We start from the raw sequence: 18,909 nt of genomic DNA on the forward strand, positions 1-18,909 counted from the left end.
TTCGTCAGTTATTTTTAAAAAACTCTGAATTTTACGTCACATCTAAGACCTCACAACACCGCTCCCGGATGGGCTCGAACCACCAACCTTTCGGTTAACAGCCGACGGCGTTAACCATTGCGCAACGGAAGCCCAAAGATTAAATGTTCGTCAGGTATTGTGGAAAAACTTTGACTTTTTACGTCACATCTGAGACCTCACAACACCGCTCACGGATGGGCTCGAACCACCAACCTTTCGGTTAACAGCCGAACGCGCTAACCATTGCGCCACGGAAGCCCAAAAATTAAATGGTCGTCGGGTATTGTGGAAACACTTTGGCTTTTTACGTTACATGTGAGAGCTCACAACACCGCTCCCGGGTGGGCTCGAACCACCAACCTTTCGGTTAACAGCCGAACGCGCTAACCATTGCGCCACAGAAGCCCAAAGATAAAATGTTCGTCAGGTATTTTTAAAAAACTCTGAATTTTACGTTACATCTAAGACCTCACAACACCGCTCCCGGATGGGCTCGAACCACCAACCTTTCGGTTAACAGCCGAACGCGCTAACCATTGCGCCACGGAAGCCCAAAAATTAAATGTTCGTCAGTTATTTTTAAAAAACTCTGAATTTTACGTTACATCTAAGACCTCACAACACCGCTCCCGGATGGGCTCGAACCACCAACCTTTCGGTTAACAGCCGACGGCGTTAACCATTGCGCAACGGAAGCCCAAAGATTAAATGTTCGTCAGGTATTGTGGAAAAACTTTGGCATTTGACATTACGTTTGAGATCTCACAACACCGCCCCCGGGTGGGCTCGAACCACCAACCTTTCGGTTAACAGCCGAACGCGCTAACCATTGCGCCACGGAAGCTCAAAAATTAAACGGTCGTCAGGTATTGTGGAAAAACTTTGGCTTTTTACGTTACATTTGAGAGCTCACAACACCGCTCCCGGGTGGGCTCGAACCACCAACCTTTCGGTTAACAGCCGAACGCGCTAACCATTGCGCCACGGAAGCTCAAAAATTAAACGGTCGTCAGGTATTGTGGAAAAACTTTGGCTTTTTACGTTACATTTGAGACTTCACAACACGGCAGCCGGGTGGGCTCGAACCACCAACCTTTTGGTTAACATTCGAACGCGCTAACCTTCGAGCCAAGGAAGCTCAGAAATGAAATGGTCGTCAGGTATTGTGGAAAAACTCTGAATTTTACGTTACATCTAAGACCTCACAACACCGCTCCCGGATGGGCTCGAACCACCAACCTTTTGGTTAACAGCCGACGGCGTTAACCATTGCGCAACGGAAGCCCAAAGATTAAATGTTCGTCAGGTATTGTGGAAAAACTTTGGCTTTTTACGTTACATGTGAGAGCTCACAACACCGCTCCCGGGTGGGCTCGAACCACCAACTTTCGGTTAACAGCTGAACGCTCTAACCATTGCGCCACGGAAACCCAAAAATTAAATGTTCGTCAGTTATTTTTAAAAAACTCTGAATTTTACGTCACATCTAAGACCTCACAACACCGCTCCCGGATGGGCTCGAACCAACAACCTTTCGGTTAACAGCCGACGGCGTTAACCATTGCGCAACGGAAGCCCAAAGATTAAATGTTCGTCAGGTATTGTGGAAAAACTTTGACTTTTTACGTCACATCTGAGACCTCACAACACCGCTCACGGATGGGCTCGAACCACCAACCTTTCGGTTAACAGCCGAACGCGCTAACCATTGCGCCACGGAAGCCCAAAAATTAAATGGTCGTCGGGTATTGTGGAAACACTTTGGCTTTTTACGTCACATCTAAGACCTCACAACACCGCTCCCGGATGGGCTCGAACCACCAACCTTTCGGTTAACAGCCGACGGCGTTAACCATTGCGCAACGGAAGCCCAAAAATTAAATGTTCGTCAGATATTTTTAAAAAACTCTGAATTTTACGTTACATCTAAGACCTCACAACACCGCTCACGGATGGGCTCGAACCACCAACCTTTCGGTTAACAGCCGAACGCGCTAACCATTGCGCCACGGAAGCCCAAAAATTAAATGGTCGTCGGGTATTGTGGAAACACTTTGGCTTTTTACGTTACATGTGAGAGCTCACAACACCGCTCCCGGGTGGGCTCGAACCACCAACTTTCGGTTAACAGCTGAACGCTCTAACCATTGCGCCACGGAAACCCAAAAATTAAATGTTCGTCAGTTATTTTTAAAAAACTCTGAATTTTACGTTACATCTAAGACCTCATAACACCGCTCCCGGATGGGCTCGAACCACCAACCTTTTGGTTAACAGCCGACGGCGTTAACCATTGCGCAACGGAAGCCCAAAGATTAAATGTTCGTCAGATATTGTGGAAAAACTTTGGCTTTTTACGTTACATGTGAGAGCTCACAACACCGCTCCCGGGTGGGCTCGAACCACCAACTTTCGGTTAACAGCTGAACGCTCTAACCATTGCGCCACGGAAACCCAAAAATTAAATGTTCGTCAGTTATTTTTAAAAAACTCTGAATTTTACGTCACATCTAAGACCTCACAACACCGCTCCCGGATGGGCTCGAACCACCAACCTTTCGGTTAACAGCCGACGGCGTTAACCATTGCGCAACGGAAGCCCAAAGATTAAATGTTCGTCAGGTATTGTGGAAAAACTTTGACTTTTTACGTCACATCTGAGACCTCACAACACCGCTCACGGATGGGCTCGAACCACCAACCTTTCGGTTAACAGCCGAACGCGCTAACCATTGCGCCACGGAAGCCCGAAGATAAAATGTTCGTCAGGTATTTTTAAAAAACTCTGAATTTTACGTTACATCTAAGACCTCACAACACCGCTCCCGGATGGGCTCGAACCACCAACCTTTCGGTTAACAGCCGAACGCGCTAACCATTGCGCCACGGAAGCCCAAAAATTAAACGTTCGTCAGTTATTTTTAAAAAACTCTGAATTTTACGTTACATCTAAGACCTCACAACACCGCTCCCGGATGGGCTCGAACCACCAACCTTTCGGTTAACAGCCGACGGCGTTAACCATTGCGCAACGGAAGCCCAAAGATTAAATGTTCGTCAGGTATTGTGGAAAAACTTTGGCATTTGACATTACGTTTGAGATCTCACAACACCGCCCCCGGGTGGGCTCGAACCACCAACCTTTCGGTTAACAGCCGAACGCGCTAACCATTGCGCCACGGAAGCTCAAAAATTAAACGGTCGTCAGGTATTGTGGAAAAACTTTGGCTTTTTACGTTACATTTGAGAGCTCACAACACCGCTCCCGGGTGGGCTCGAACCACCAACCTTTCGGTTAACAGCCGAACGCGCTAACCATTGCGTAACGGAAGCTCAAAAATTAAACGGTCGTCAGGTATTGTGGAAAAACTTTGGTCTTTTACGTTACATTTGAGACTTCACAACACGGCAGCCGGGTGGGCTCGAACCACAAACCTTTTGAATAACAGCTGAACGCTCTAACCATTGCGCCACGGAAGCCCAAAAATTAAATGTTCGTCAGTTATTTTTAAAAAACTCTGAATTTTACGTTACATCTAAGACCTCACAACACCGCTCCCGGATGGGCTCGAACCACCAACCTTTTGGTTAACAGCCGACGGCGTTAACCATTGCGCAACGGATGCCCAAAGATTAAATGTTCGTCAGGTATTGTGGAAAAACTTTGGCTTTTTACGTTACATGTGAGAGCTCACAACACCGCTCCCGGGTGGGCTCGAACCACCAACTTTCGGTTAACAGCTGAACGCTCTAACCATTGCGCCACGGAAACCCAAAAATTAAATGGTCGTCGGGTATTGTGGAAACACTTTGGCTTTTTACGTTACATGTGAGAGCTCACAACACCGCTCCCGGGTGGGCTCGAACCACCAACCTTTCGGTTAACAGCCGAACGCGCTAACCATTGCGCCACAGAAGCCCAAAGATAAAATGTTCGTCAGGTATTTTTAAAAAACTCTGAATTTTACGTTACATCTAAGACCTCACAACACCGCTCCCGGATGGGCTCGAACCACCAACCTTTCGGTTAACAGCCGAACGCGCTAACCATTGCGCCACGGAAGCCCAAAAATTAAATGTTCGTCAGTTATTTTTAAAAAACTCTGAATTTTACGTTACATCTAAGACCTCACAACACCGCTCCCGGATGGGCTCGAACCACCAACCTTTCGGTTAACAGCCGAACGCGCTAACCATTGCGCCACGGAAGCCCAAAAATTAAATGTTCGTCAGTTATTTTTAAAAAACTCTGAATTTTACGTTACATCTAAGACCTCACAACACCGCTCCCGGATGGGCTCGAACCACCAACCTTTCGGTTAACAGCCGACGGCGTTAACCATTGCGCAACGGAAGCCCAAAGATTAAATGTTCGTCAGGTATTGTGGAAAAACTTTGGCTTTTTACGTTACATGTGAGAGCTCACAACACCGCTCCCGGGTGGGCTCGAACCACCAACTTTCGGTTAACAGCTGAACGCTCTAACCATTGCGCCACGGAAACCCAAAAATTAAATGTTCGTCAGTTATTTTTAAAAAACTCTGAATTTTACGTTACATCTAAGACCTCATAACACCGCTCCCGGATGGGCTCGAACCACCAACCTTTCGGTTAACAGCCGACGGCGTTAACCATTGCGCAACGGAAGCCCAAAGATTAAATGTTCGTCAGGTATTGTGGAAAAACTTTGGCTTTTTACGTTACATGTGAGAGCTCACAACACCGCTCCCGGGTGGGCTCGAACCACCAACTTTCGGTTAACAGCTGAACGCGCTAACCATTGCGCCACGGAAGCCCAAAAATTAAATGTTCGTCAGTTATTTTTAAAAAACTCTGAATTTTACGTTACATCTAAGACCTCACAACACCGCTCCCGGATGGGCTCGAACCACCAACCTTTCGGTTAACAGCCGACGGCGTTAACCATTGCGCAACGGAAGCCCAAAGATTAAATGTTCGTCAGGTATTGTGGAAAAACTTTGGCTTTTTACGTTACATGTGAGAGCTCACAACACCGCTCCCGGGTGGGCTCGAACCACCAACTTTCGGTTAACAGCTGAACGCTCTAACCATTGCGCCACGGAAACCCAAAAATTAAATGTTCGTCAGTTATTTTTAAAAAACTCTGAATTTTACGTTACATCTAAGACCTCATAACACCGCTCCCGGATGGGCTCGAACCACCAACCTTTTGGTTAACAGCCGACGGCGTTAACCATTGCGCAACGGAAGCCCAAAGATTAAATGTTCGTCAGATATTGTGGAAAAACTTTGGCTTTTTACGTTACATGTGAGAGCTCACAACACCGCTCCCGGGTGGGCTCGAACCACCAACTTTCGGTTAACAGCTGAACGCTCTAACCATTGCGCCACGGAAACCCAAAAATTAAATGTTCGTCAGTTATTTTTAAAAAACTCTGAATTTTACGTCACATCTAAGACCTCACAACACCGCTCCCGGATGGGCTCGAACCACCAACCTTTCGGTTAACAGCCGACGGCGTTAACCATTGCGCAACGGAAGCCCAAAGATTAAATGTTCGTCAGGTATTGTGGAAAAACTTTGACTTTTTACGTCACATCTGAGACCTCACAACACCGCTCACGGATGGGCTCGAACCACCAACCTTTCGGTTAACAGCCGAACGCGCTAACCATTGCGCCACGGAAGCCCGAAGATAAAATGTTCGTCAGGTATTTTTAAAAAACTCTGAATTTTACGTTACATCTAAGACCTCACAACACCGCTCCCGGATGGGCTCGAACCACCAACCTTTCGGTTAACAGCCGAACGCGCTAACCATTGCGCCACGGAAGCCCAAAAATTAAACGTTCGTCAGTTATTTTTAAAAAACTCTGAATTTTACGTTACATCTAAGACCTCACAACACCGCTCCCGGATGGGCTCGAACCACCAACCTTTCGGTTAACAGCCGACGGCGTTAACCATTGCGCAACGGAAGCCCAAAGATTAAATGTTCGTCAGGTATTGTGGAAAAACTTTGGCATTTGACATTACGTTTGAGATCTCACAACACCGCCCCCGGGTGGGCTCGAACCACCAACCTTTCGGTTAACAGCCGAACGCGCTAACCATTGCGCCACGGAAGCTCAAAAATTAAACGGTCGTCAGGTATTGTGGAAAAACTTTGGCTTTTTACGTTACATTTGAGAGCTCACAACACCGCTCCCGGGTGGGCTCGAACCACCAACCTTTCGGTTAACAGCCGAACGCGCTAACCATTGCGCAACGGAAGCCCAAAGATTAAATGTTCGTCAGGTATTGTGGAAAAACTTTGGCTTTTTACGTTACATGTGAGAGCTCACAACACCGCTCCCGGGTGGGCTCGAACCACCAACTTTCGGTTAACAGCTGAACGCTCTAACCATTGCGCCACGGAAACCCAAAAATTAAATGTTCGTCAGTTATTTTTAAAAAACTCTGAATTTTACGTTACATCTAAGACCTCATAACACCGCTCCCGGATGGGCTCGAACCACCAACCTTTTGGTTAACAGCCGACGGCGTTAACCATTGCGCAACGGAAGCCCAAAGATTAAATGTTCGTCAGATATTGTGGAAAAACTTTGGCTTTTTACGTTACATGTGAGAGCTCACAACACCGCTCCCGGGTGGGCTCGAACCACCAACTTTCGGTTAACAGCTGAACGCTCTAACCATTGCGCCACGGAAACCCAAAAATTAAATGTTCGTCAGTTATTTTTAAAAAACTCTGAATTTTACGTCACATCTAAGACCTCACAACACCGCTCCCGGATGGGCTCGAACCACCAACCTTTCGGTTAACAGCCGACGGCGTTAACCATTGCGCAACGGAAGCCCAAAGATTAAATGTTCGTCAGGTATTGTGGAAAAACTTTGACTTTTTACGTCACATCTGAGACCTCACAACACCGCTCACGGATGGGCTCGAACCACCAACCTTTCGGTTAACAGCCGAACGCGCTAACCATTGCGCCACGGAAGCCCGAAGATAAAATGTTCGTCAGGTATTTTTAAAAAACTCTGAATTTTACGTTACATCTAAGACCTCACAACACCGCTCCCGGATGGGCTCGAACCACCAACCTTTCGGTTAACAGCCGAACGCGCTAACCATTGCGCCACGGAAGCCCAAAAATTAAACGTTCGTCAGTTATTTTTAAAAAACTCTGAATTTTACGTTACATCTAAGACCTCACAACACCGCTCCCGGATGGGCTCGAACCACCAACCTTTCGGTTAACAGCCGACGGCGTTAACCATTGCGCAACGGAAGCCCAAAGATTAAATGTTCGTCAGGTATTGTGGAAAAACTTTGGCATTTGACATTACGTTTGAGATCTCACAACACCGCCCCCGGGTGGGCTCGAACCACCAACCTTTCGGTTAACAGCCGAACGCGCTAACCATTGCGCCACGGAAGCTCAAAAATTAAACGGTCGTCAGGTATTGTGGAAAAACTTTGGCTTTTTACGTTACATTTGAGAGCTCACAACACCGCTCCCGGGTGGGCTCGAACCACCAACCTTTCGGTTAACAGCCGAACGCGCTAACCATTGCGCAACGGAAGCCCAAAGATTAAATGTTCGTCAGGTATTGTGGAAAAACTTTGGCTTTTTACGTTACATGTGAGAGCTCACAACACCGCTCCCGGGTGGGCTCGAACCACCAACTTTCGGTTAACAGCTGAACGCTCTAACCATTGCGCCACGGAAACCCAAAAATTAAATGTTCGTCAGTTATTTTTAAAAAACTCTGAATTTTACGTTACATCTAAGACCTCATAACACCGCTCCCGGATGGGCTCGAACCACCAACCTTTTGGTTAACAGCCGACGGCGTTAACCATTGCGCAACGGAAGCCCAAAGATTAAATGTTCGTCAGATATTGTGGAAAAACTTTGGCTTTTTACGTTACATGTGAGAGCTCACAACACCGCTCCCGGGTGGGCTCGAACCACCAACTTTCGGTTAACAGCTGAACGCTCTAACCATTGCGCCACGGAAACCCAAAAATTAAATGTTCGTCAGTTATTTTTAAAAAACTCTGAATTTTACGTCACATCTAAGACCTCACAACACCGCTCCCGGATGGGCTCGAACCACCAACCTTTCGGTTAACAGCCGACGGCGTTAACCATTGCGCAACGGAAGCCCAAAGATTAAATGTTCGTCAGGTATTGTGGAAAAACTTTGACTTTTTACGTCACATCTGAGACCTCACAACACCGCTCACGGATGGGCTCGAACCACCAACCTTTCGGTTAACAGCCGAACGCGCTAACCATTGCGCCACGGAAGCCCGAAGATAAAATGTTCGTCAGGTATTTTTAAAAAACTCTGAATTTTACGTTACATCTAAGACCTCACAACACCGCTCCCGGATGGGCTCGAACCACCAACCTTTCGGTTAACAGCCGAACGCGCTAACCATTGCGCCACGGAAGCCCAAAAATTAAACGTTCGTCAGTTATTTTTAAAAAACTCTGAATTTTACGTTACATCTAAGACCTCACAACACCGCTCCCGGATGGGCTCGAACCACCAACCTTTCGGTTAACAGCCGACGGCGTTAACCATTGCGCAACGGAAGCCCAAAGATTAAATGTTCGTCAGGTATTGTGGAAAAACTTTGGCATTTGACATTACGTTTGAGATCTCACAACACCGCCCCCGGGTGGGCTCGAACCACCAACCTTTCGGTTAACAGCCGAACGCGCTAACCATTGCGCCACGGAAGCTCAAAAATTAAACGGTCGTCAGGTATTGTGGAAAAACTTTGGCTTTTTACGTTACATTTGAGAGCTCACAACACCGCTCCCGGGTGGGCTCGAACCACCAACCTTTCGGTTAACAGCCGAACGCGCTAACCATTGCGCAACGGAAGCCCAAAGATTAAATGTTCGTCAGGTATTGTGGAAAAACTTTGGCTTTTTACGTTACATGTGAGAGCTCACAACACCGCTCCCGGGTGGGCTCGAACCACCAACTTTCGGTTAACAGCTGAACGCTCTAACCATTGCGCCACGGAAACCCAAAAATTAAATGTTCGTCAGTTATTTTTAAAAAACTCTGAATTTTACGTTACATCTAAGACCTCATAACACCGCTCCCGGATGGGCTCGAACCACCAACCTTTTGGTTAACAGCCGACGGCGTTAACCATTGCGCAACGGAAGCCCAAAGATTAAATGTTCGTCAGATATTGTGGAAAAACTTTGGCTTTTTACGTTACATGTGAGAGCTCACAACACCGCTCCCGGGTGGGCTCGAACCACCAACTTTCGGTTAACAGCTGAACGCTCTAACCATTGCGCCACGGAAACCCAAAAATTAAATGTTCGTCAGTTATTTTTAAAAAACTCTGAATTTTACGTCACATCTAAGACCTCACAACACCGCTCCCGGATGGGCTCGAACCACCAACCTTTCGGTTAACAGCCGACGGCGTTAACCATTGCGCAACGGAAGCCCAAAGATTAAATGTTCGTCAGGTATTGTGGAAAAACTTTGACTTTTTACGTCACATCTGAGACCTCACAACACCGCTCACGGATGGGCTCGAACCACCAACCTTTCGGTTAACAGCCGAACGCGCTAACCATTGCGCCACGGAAGCCCGAAGATAAAATGTTCGTCAGGTATTTTTAAAAAACTCTGAATTTTACGTTACATCTAAGACCTCACAACACCGCTCCCGGATGGGCTCGAACCACCAACCTTTCGGTTAACAGCCGAACGCGCTAACCATTGCGCCACGGAAGCCCAAAAATTAAACGTTCGTCAGTTATTTTTAAAAAACTCTGAATTTTACGTTACATCTAAGACCTCACAACACCGCTCCCGGATGGGCTCGAACCACCAACCTTTCGGTTAACAGCCGACGGCGTTAACCATTGCGTAACGGAAGCCCAAAGATTAAATGTTCGTCAGGTATTGTGGAAAAACTTTGGCATTTGACATTACGTTTGAGATCTCACAACACCGCCCCCGGGTGGGCTCGAACCACCAACCTTTCGGTTAACAGCCGAACGCGCTAACCATTGCGCCACGGAAGCTCAAAAATTAAACGGTCGTCAGGTATTGTGGAAAAACTTTGGCTTTTTACGTTACATTTGAGAGCTCACAACACCGCTCCCGGGTGGGCTCGAACCACCAACCTTTCGGTTAACAGCCGAACGCGCTAACCATTGCGTAACGGAAGCTCAAAAATTAAACGGTCGTCAGGTATTGTGGAAAAACTTTGGCTTTTTACGTTACATTTGAGAGCTCACAACACCGCTCCCGGGTGGGCTCGAACCACCAACCTTTCGGTTAACAGCCGAACGCGCTAACCATTGCGCAACGGAAGCCCAAAGATTAAATGTTCGTCAGGTATTGTGGAAAAACTTTGGCTTTTTACGTTACATGTGAGAGCTCACAACACCGCTCCCGGGTGGGCTCGAACCACCAACTTTCGGTTAACAGCTGAACGCTCTAACCATTGCGCCACGGAAACCCAAAAATTAAATGTTCGTCAGTTATTTTTAAAAAACTCTGAATTTTACGTTACATCTAAGACCTCATAACACCGCTCCCGGATGGGCTCGAACCACCAACCTTTTGGTTAACAGCCGACGGCGTTAACCATTGCGCAACGGAAGCCCAAAGATTAAATGTTCGTCAGATATTGTGGAAAAACTTTGGCTTTTTACGTTACATGTGAGAGCTCACAACACCGCTCCCGGGTGGGCTCGAACCACCAACTTTCGGTTAACAGCTGAACGCTCTAACCATTGCGCCACGGAAACCCAAAAATTAAATGTTCGTCAGTTATTTTTAAAAAACTCTGAATTTTACGTCACATCTAAGACCTCACAACACCGCTCCCGGATGGGCTCGAACCACCAACCTTTCGGTTAACAGCCGACGGCGTTAACCATTGCGCAACGGAAGCCCAAAGATTAAATGTTCGTCAGGTATTGTGGAAAAACTTTGACTTTTTACGTCACATCTGAGACCTCACAACACCGCTCACGGATGGGCTCGAACCACCAACCTTTCGGTTAACAGCCGAACGCGCTAACCATTGCGCCACGGAAGCCCGAAGATAAAATGTTCGTCAGGTATTTTTAAAAAACTCTGAATTTTACGTTACATCTAAGACCTCACAACACCGCTCCCGGATGGGCTCGAACCACCAACCTTTCGGTTAACAGCCGAACGCGCTAACCATTGCGCCACGGAAGCCCAAAAATTAAACGTTCGTCAGTTATTTTTAAAAAACTCTGAATTTTACGTTACATCTAAGACCTCACAACACCGCTCCCGGATGGGCTCGAACCACCAACCTTTCGGTTAACAGCCGACGGCGTTAACCATTGCGTAACGGAAGCCCAAAGATTAAATGTTCGTCAGGTATTGTGGAAAAACTTTGGCATTTGACATTACGTTTGAGATCTCACAACACCGCCCCCGGGTGGGCTCGAACCACCAACCTTTCGGTTAACAGCCGAACGCGCTAACCATTGCGCCACGGAAGCTCAAAAATTAAACGGTCGTCAGGTATTGTGGAAAAACTTTGGCTTTTTACGTTACATTTGAGAGCTCACAACACCGCTCCCGGGTGGGCTCGAACCACCAACCTTTCGGTTAACAGCCGAACGCGCTAACCATTGCGTAACGGAAGCTCAAAAATTAAACGGTCGTCAGGTATTGTGGAAAAACTTTGGTCTTTTACGTTACATTTGAGACTTCACAACACGGCAGCCGGGTGGGCTCGAACCACAAACCTTTTGAATAACAGCTGAACGCTCTAACCATTGCGCCACGGAAGCCCAAAAATTAAATGTTCGTCAGTTATTTTTAAAAAACTCTGAATTTTACGTTACATCTAAGACCTCACAACACCGCTCCCGGATGGGCTCGAACCACCAACCTTTTGGTTAACAGCCGACGGCGTTAACCATTGCGCAACGGAAGCCCAAAGATTAAATGTTCGTCAGGTATTGTGGAAAAACTTTGGCTTTTTACGTTACATGTGAGAGCTCACAACACCGCTCCCGGGTGGGCTCGAACCACCAACTTTCGGTTAACAGCTGAACGCTCTAACCATTGCGCCACGGAAACCCAAAAATTAAATGGTCGTCGGGTATTGTGGAAACACTTTGGCTTTTTACGTTACATGTGAGAGCTCACAACACCGCTCCCGGGTGGGCTCGAACCACCAACCTTTCGGTTAACAGCCGAACGCGCTAACCATTGCGCCACAGAAGCCCAAAGATAAAATGTTCGTCAGGTATTTTTAAAAAACTCTGAATTTTACGTTACATCTAAGACCTCACAACACCGCTCCCGGATGGGCTCGAACCACCAACCTTTCGGTTAACAGCCGAACGCGCTAACCATTGCGCCACGGAAGCCCAAAAATTAAATGTTCGTCAGTTATTTTTAAAAAACTCTGAATTTTACGTTACATCTAAGACCTCACAACACCGCTCCCGGATGGGCTCGAACCACCAACCTTTCGGTTAACAGCCGACGGCGTTAACCATTGCGCAACGGAAGCCCAAAGATTAAATGTTCGTCAGGTATTGTGGAAAAACTTTGGCATTTGACATTACGTTTGAGATCTCACAACACCGCCCCCGGGTGGGCTCGAACCACCAACCTTTCGGTTAACAGCCGAACGCGCTAACCATTGCGCCACGGAAGCTCAAAAATTAAACGGTCGTCAGGTATTGTGGAAAAACTTTGGCTTTTTACGTTACATTTGAGAGCTCACAACACCGCTCCCGGGTGGGCTCGAACCACCAACCTTTCGGTTAACAGCCGAACGCGCTAACCATTGCGCCACGGAAGCTCAAAAATTAAACGGTCGTCAGGTATTGTGGAAAAACTTTGGCTTTTTACGTTACATTTGAGACTTCACAACACGGCAGCCGGGTGGGCTCGAACCACCAACCTTTTGGTTAACATTCGAACGCGCTAACCTTCGAGCCAAGGAAGCTCAGAAATGAAATTTTCGTCAGGTATTGTGGAAAAACTCTGACTTTTTACGTCACATCCGAGACTTCAAAACACCGCTCCCGGATGGGCTCGAACCACAAACCTTTTGAATAACAGCTGAACGCGCTAACCATTGCGCCACGGAAGCCCAAAAATTAAATGTTCGTCAGATATTTTTAAAAAACTCTGAATTTTAAGTTACATCTAAGACCTCACAACACCGCTCCCGGATGGGCTCGAACCACCAACCTTTCGGTTAACAGCCGACGGCGTTAACCATTGCGCAACGGAAGCCCAAAGATTAAATGTTCGTCAGGTATTGTGGAAAAACTTTGGCTTTTTACGTTACATGTGAGAGCTCACAACACCGCTCCCGGGTGGGCTCGAACCACCAACTTTCGGTTAACAGCTGAACGCTCTAACCATTGCGCCACGGAAACCCAAAAATTAAATGTTCGTCAGTTATTTTTAAAAAACTCTGAATTTTACGTCACATCTAAGACCTCACAACACCGCTCCCGGATGGGCTCGAACCACCAACTTTCGGTTAACAGCCGACGGCGTTAACCATTGCGCAACGGAAGCCCAAAGATTAAATGTTCGTCAGGTATTGTGGAAAAACTTTGGCATTTGACATTACGTTTGAGATCTCACAACACCGCCCCCGGGTGGGCTCGAACCACCAACCTTTCGGTTAACAGCCGAACGCGCTAACCATTGCGCCACGGAAGCTCAAAAATTAAACGGTCGTCAGGTATTGTGGAAAAACTTTGGCTTTTTACGTTACATTTGAGAGCTCACAACACCGCTCCCGGGTGGGCTCGAACCACCAACCTTTCGGTTAACAGCCGAACGCGCTAACCATTGCGCCACGGAAGCTCAAAAATTAAACGGTCGTCAGGTATTGTGGAAAAACTTTGGCTTTTTACGTTACATTTGAGACTTCACAACACGGCAGCCGGGTGGGCTCGAACCACCAACCTTTTGGTTAACATTCGAACGCGCTAACCTTCGAGCCAAGGAAGCTCAGAAATGAAATGGTCGTCAGGTATTGTGGAAAAACTCTGAATTTTACGTCACATCTAAGACCTCACAACACCGCTCCCGGATGGGCTCGAACCACCAACCTTTCGGTTAACAGCCGACGGCGTTAACCATTGCGCAACGGAAGCCCAAAAATTAAATGTTCGTCAGATATTTTTAAAAAACTCTGAATTTTACGTTACATCTAAGACCTCACAACACCGCTCACGGATGGGCTCGAACCACCAACCTTTCGGTTAACAGCCGAACGCGCTAACCATTGCGCCACGGAAGCCCAAAAATTAAATGGTCGTCGGGTATTGTGGAAACACTTTGGCTTTTTACGTTACATGTGAGAGCTCACAACACCGCTCCCGGGTGGGCTCGAACCACCAACTTTCGGTTAACAGCTGAACGCTCTAACCATTGCGCCACGGAAACCCAAAAATTAAATGTTCGTCAGTTATTTTTAAAAAACTCTGAATTTTACGTCACATCTAGGACCTCACAACACCGCTCCCGGATGGGCTCGAACCACCAACCTTTCGGTTAACAGCCGACGGCGTTAACCATTGCGCAACGGAAGCCCAAAGATTAAATGTTCGTCAGGTATTGTGGAAAAACTCTGAATTTTACGTTACATCTAAGACCTCACAACACCGCTCCCGGATGGGCTCGAACCACCAACCTTTCGGTTAACAGCCGAACGCGCTAACCATTGCGCCACGAAACCCAAAAATTAAACGTTCGTCAGTTATTTTTAAAAAACTCTGAATTTTACGTTACATCTAAGACCTCACAACACCGCTCCCGGATGGGCTCGAACCACCAACCTTTCGGTTAACAGCCGACGGCGTTAACCATTGCGCAACGGAAGCCCAAAGATTAAATGTTCGTCAGGTATTGTGGAAAAACTTTGGCATTTGACATTACGTTTGAGATCTCACAACACCGCCCCCGGGTGGGCTCGAACCACCAACCTTTCGGTTAACAGCCGAACGCGCTAACCATTGCGCCACGGAAGCTCAAAAATTAAACGGTCGTCAGGTATTGTGGAAAAACTTTGGCTTTTTACGTTACATTTGAGAGCTCACAACACCGCTCCCGGGTGGGCTCGAACCACCAACCTTTCGGTTAACAGCCGAACGCGCTAACCATTGCGTAACGGAAGCTCAAAAATTAAACGGTCGTCAGGTATTGTGGAAAAACTTTGGTCTTTTACGTTACATTTGAGACTTCACAACACGGCAGCCGGGTGGGCTCGAACCACAAACCTTTTGAATAACAGCTGAACGCTCTAACCATTGCGCCACGGAAGCCCAAAAATTAAATGTTCGTCAGTTATTTTTAAAAAACTCTGAATTTTACGTTACATCTAAGACCTCACAACACCGCTCCCGGATGGGCTCGAACCACCAACCTTTTGGTTAACAGCCGACGGCGTTAACCATTGCGCAACGGAAGCCCAAAGATTAAATGTTCGTCAGGTATTGTGGAAAAACTTTGGCTTTTTACGTTACATGTGAGAGCTCACAACACCGCTCCCGGGTGGGCTCGAACCACCAACTTTCGGTTAACAGCTGAACGCTCTAACCATTGCGCCAAGGAAACCCAAAAATTAAATGTTCGTCAGTTATTTTTAAAAAACTCTGAATTTTACGTCACATCTAAGACCTCACAACACCGCTCCCGGATGGGCTCGAACCACCAACCTTTCGGTTAACAGCCGACGGCGTTAACCATTGCGCAACGGAAGCCCAAAGATTAAATGTTCGTCAGGTATTGTGGAAAAACTTTGACTTTTTACGTCACATCTGAGACCTCACAACACCGCTCACGGATGGGCTCGAACCACCAACCTTTCGGTTAACAGCCGAACGCGCTAACCATTGCGCCACGGAAGCCCAAAAATTAAATGGTCGTCGGGTATTGTGGAAACACTTTGGCTTTTTACGTTACATGTGAGAGCTCACAACACCGCTCCCGGGTGGGCTCGAACCACCAACCTTTCGGTTAACAGCCGAACGCGCTAACCATTGCGCCACAGAAGCCCAAAGATAAAATGTTCGTCAGGTATTTTTAAAAAACTCTGAATTTTACGTTACATCTAAGACCTCACAACACCGCTCCCGGATGGGCTCGAACCACCAACCTTTCGGTTAACAGCCGAACGCGCTAACCATTGCGCCACGGAAGCCCAAAAATTAAATGTTCGTCAGTTATTTTTAAAAAACTCTGAATTTTACGTTACATCTAAGACCTCACAACACCGCTCCCGGATGGGCTCGAACCACCAACCTTTCGGTTAACAGCCGACGGCGTTAACCATTGCGCAACGGAAGCCCAAAGATTAAATGTTCGTCAGGTATTGTGGAAAAACTTTGGCATTTGACATTACGTTTGAGATCTCACAACACCGCCCCCGGGTGGGCTCGAACCACCAACCTTTCGGTTAACAGCCGAACGCGCTAACCATTGCGCCACGGAAGCTCAAAAATTAAACGGTCGTCAGGTATTGTGGAAAAACTTTGGCTTTTTACGTTACATTTGAGAGCTCACAACACCGCTCCCGGGTGGGCTCGAACCACCAACCTTTCGGTTAACAGCCGAACGCGCTAACCATTGCGCCACGGAAGCTCAAAAATTAAACGGTCGTCAGGTATTGTGGAAAAACTTTGGCTTTTTACGTTACATTTGAGACTTCACAACACGGCAGCCGGGTGGGCTCGAACCACCAACCTTTTGGTTAACATTCGAACGCGCTAACCTTCGAGCCAAGGAAGCTCAGAAATGAAATTTTCGTCAGGTATTGTGGAAAAACTCTGACTTTTTACGTCACATCCGAGACTTCAAAACACCGCTCCCGGATGGGCTCGAACCACAAACCTTTTGAATAACAGCTGAACGCGCTAACCATTGCGCCACGGAAGCCCAAAAATTAAATGTTCGTCAGATATTTTTAAAAAACTCTGAATTTTAAGTTACATCTAAGACCTCACAACACCGCTCCCGGATGGGCTCGAACCACCAACCTTTCGGTTAACAGCCGACGGCGTTAACCATTGCGCAACGGAAGCCCAAAGATTAAATGTTCGTCAGGTATTGTGGAAAAACTTTGGCTTTTTACGTTAAATGTGAGAGCTCACAACACCGCTCCCGGGTGGGCTCGAACCACCAACTTTCGGTTAACAGCTGAACGCTCTAACCATTGCGCCACGGAAACCCAAAAATTAAATGTTCGTCAGTTATTTTTAAAAAACTCTGAATTTTACGTCACATCTAAGACCTCACAACACCGCTCCCGGATGGGCTCGAACCACCAACCTTTCGGTTAACAGCCGACGGCGTTAACCATTGCGCAACGGAAGCCCAAAGATTAAATGTTCGTCAGGTATTGTGGAAAAACTTTGGCATTTGACATTACGTTTGAGATCTCACAACACCGCCCCCGGGTGGGCTCGAACCACCAACCTTTCGGTTAACAGCCGAACGCGCTAACCATTGCGCCACGGAAGCCCAAAAATTGAATGGTCGTCGGGTATTGTGGAAACACTTTGGCTTTTTACGTTACATGTGAGAGCTCACAACACCGCTCCCGGATGGGCTCGAACCACCAACCTTTCGGTTAACAGCCGACGGCGTTAACCATTGCGCAACGGAAGCCCAAAGATTAAATGTTCGTCAGGTATTGTGGAAAAACTGACTTTTTACGTCACATCTGAGACCTCACAACACCGCTCACGGATGGGCTCGAACCACCAACCTTTCGGTTAACAGCCGAACGCGCTAACCATTGCGCCACGGAAGCCCAAAATTTAAATGGTCGTCGGGTATTGTGGAAACACTTTGGCTTTTTACGTTACATGTGAGAGCTCACAACACCGCTCCCGGGTGGGCTCGAACCACCAACTTTCGGTTAACAGCCGACGGCGTTAACCATTGCGCAACGGAAGCCCAAAGATTAAATGTTCGTCAGGTATTGTGGAAAAACTTTGACTTTTTACGTCACATCTGAGACCTCACAACACCGCTCACGGATGGGCTCGAACCACCAACCTTTCGGTTAACAGCCGAACGCGCTAACCATTGCGCCACGGAAGCCCAAAAATTAAATGGTCGTCGGGTATTGTGGAAACACTTTGGCTTTTTACGTTACATGTGAGAGCTCACAACACCGCTCCCGGATGGGCTCGAACCACCAACCTTTCGGTTAACAGCCGACGGCGTTAACCATTGCGCAACGGAAGCCCAAAGATTAAATGTTCGTCAGGTATTGTGGAAAAACTTTGACTTTTTACGTCACATCTGAGACCTCACAACACCGCTCACGGATGGGCTCGAACCACCAACCTTTCGGTTAACAGCCGAACGCGCTAACCATTGCGCCACGGAAGCCCAAAAATTAAATGGTCGTCGGGTATTGTGGAAACACTTTGGCTTTTTACGTTACATGTGAGAGCTCACAACACCGCTCCCGGGTGGGCTCGAACCACCAACCTTTCGGTTAACAGCCGAACGCGCTAACCATTGCGCCACGGAAGCCCAAAAATTAAATGGTCGTCGGGTATTGTGGAAACACTTTGGCTTTTTACGTTACATGTGAGAGCTCACAACACCGCTCCCGGGTGGGCTCGAACCACCAACCTTTCGGTTAACAGCCGAACGCGCTAACCATTGCACCACGGAAGCCCAAAAATTAAATGTTCGTCAGTTATTTTTAAAAAACTCTGAATTTTACGTTACATCTAAGACCTCACAACACCGCTCCCGGATGGGCTCGAACCACCAACCTTTCGGTTAACAGCCGACGGCGTTAACCATTGCGCAACGGAAGCCCAAAGATTAAATGTTCGTCAGGTATTGTGGAAAAACTT

The 18,909-nt window shown here is 47.3% G+C and overlaps 5 non-coding genes across 5 annotated transcripts; all 5 read right to left on the bottom strand.

Annotated features, from left to right (window-relative positions):
* Positions 1-939: 939 nt before the first annotated feature.
* Positions 940-1,012, bottom strand: TRNAN-GUU (transfer RNA asparagine (anticodon GUU)). The gene has a single exon. It is a non-coding gene; the product is annotated as a tRNA-Asn (tRNA).
* An 11,781-nt stretch (positions 1,013-12,793) lies between these two features.
* TRNAN-GUU (transfer RNA asparagine (anticodon GUU)) lies at positions 12,794-12,866 on the bottom strand. The gene has a single exon. It is a non-coding gene; the product is annotated as a tRNA-Asn (tRNA).
* Positions 12,867-13,818: 952 nt separating this feature from the next.
* On the bottom strand, positions 13,819-13,891 carry TRNAN-GUU (transfer RNA asparagine (anticodon GUU)). Its single transcript has one exon. It is a non-coding gene; the product is annotated as a tRNA-Asn (tRNA).
* A 2,708-nt stretch (positions 13,892-16,599) lies between these two features.
* On the bottom strand, positions 16,600-16,672 carry TRNAN-GUU (transfer RNA asparagine (anticodon GUU)). Its single transcript has one exon. It is a non-coding gene; the product is annotated as a tRNA-Asn (tRNA).
* Positions 16,673-18,504: 1,832 nt separating this feature from the next.
* On the bottom strand, positions 18,505-18,577 carry TRNAN-GUU (transfer RNA asparagine (anticodon GUU)). The gene has a single exon. It is a non-coding gene; the product is annotated as a tRNA-Asn (tRNA).
* Positions 18,578-18,909: the final 332 nt, after the last annotated feature.

Source organism: Phalangium opilio, unplaced genomic scaffold, assembly GCF_054372755.1.
Source record: "Phalangium opilio isolate 3A_F unplaced genomic scaffold, DU_Popi_V2 ptg000352l_1, whole genome shotgun sequence".
Lineage (NCBI taxonomy): Eukaryota > Metazoa > Arthropoda > Arachnida > Opiliones > Phalangiidae > Phalangium > Phalangium opilio.